At 55.6% G+C, this 937-nt stretch overlaps 1 non-coding gene across 1 annotated transcript; it reads right to left on the bottom strand.

Annotated features, from left to right (window-relative positions):
- Positions 1 to 84: 84 nt before the first annotated feature.
- Positions 85 to 244, bottom strand: LOC126991930 (5.8S ribosomal RNA). The gene has a single exon (XR_007745954.1). It is a non-coding gene; the product is annotated as a 5.8S ribosomal RNA (ribosomal RNA).
- Between the last annotated feature and the right edge of the window lie 693 nt (positions 245 to 937).

Below are 937 nucleotides of genomic sequence, written 5' to 3' on the forward strand. Positions count from 1 at the left end.
GGAACGCCCGCTAGTAACAACAGGCGAAACTCCCCAATGCGGTCGATATCAATGCTGACAAAGCCGATGCATGGAATGTATATCCGACCCTCGTGTAGGAGTGACGGTAGCACATGAGAGTGCCGCCGCCGCAATGTGCGTTCGACTTGTCGATGTTTCTGGTATTCTTGCGATTCACATACCGACACGCAACTTGCTGCGGTATTCATCGACCCACGAGCCGAGTGATCCACCGTTAAGAGTTGTATTTTTGTTTTACGTCGGACGCTGCCGACTCTCATCAGCAGACTTCCGCCGTCTCTGCCTCGGGAGACGATTATTCCACCCGGGGAAGGGTTGGTTTAAGAAGAGTAGTCGCCGGCTGGCGCGTCGGAAGCTCTGCCCGCTGCGGATGCTCTGCCCGCCTCACGCCAGCGACGCCTGCTTGGTCCTCGCCTTCGCCTCGCACGAGGCGAAGGAAGGGAAGGATGATGGGATTCCAGATCGGGACAGTCTGAGTCCCGGCCACCCAGCGTGTTTGGTTTTGGTCTTTGCCAACGTCGGGCGAACACGTTAATGATCCTTCCGCAGGTTCACCTACGGAAACCTTGTTACGACTTTTAATTCCTCTAAATGATCAAGTTTGGACATCTTTCCGTCAGCTCGAGGCGCCGAAAGCCCAGCGGCGGAACCGCGTGGGCCCGGCATCCAAGAGCGCCAGTCCGAAGGCCTCACTAAATCATTCAATCGGTAGTAGCGACGGGCGGTGTGTACAAAGGGCAGGGACGTAATCAACGCAAGCTCATGACTTGCGCTTACTGGGAATTCCTCGTTCATGGGAGACAATTGCAAACCCAATCCCTATCATGAAAGGATTTCAACGGGTTACCCGCTCCTCTCGGAGGGGGAGGACACGTTGATCCCTTCAGTGTAGCACGCGTGCGGCCCATAACATCTA

The sequence above is a fragment of the Eriocheir sinensis genome, unplaced genomic scaffold (genome assembly GCF_024679095.1).
Source record: "Eriocheir sinensis breed Jianghai 21 unplaced genomic scaffold, ASM2467909v1 Scaffold366, whole genome shotgun sequence".
NCBI lineage: Eukaryota > Metazoa > Arthropoda > Malacostraca > Decapoda > Varunidae > Eriocheir > Eriocheir sinensis.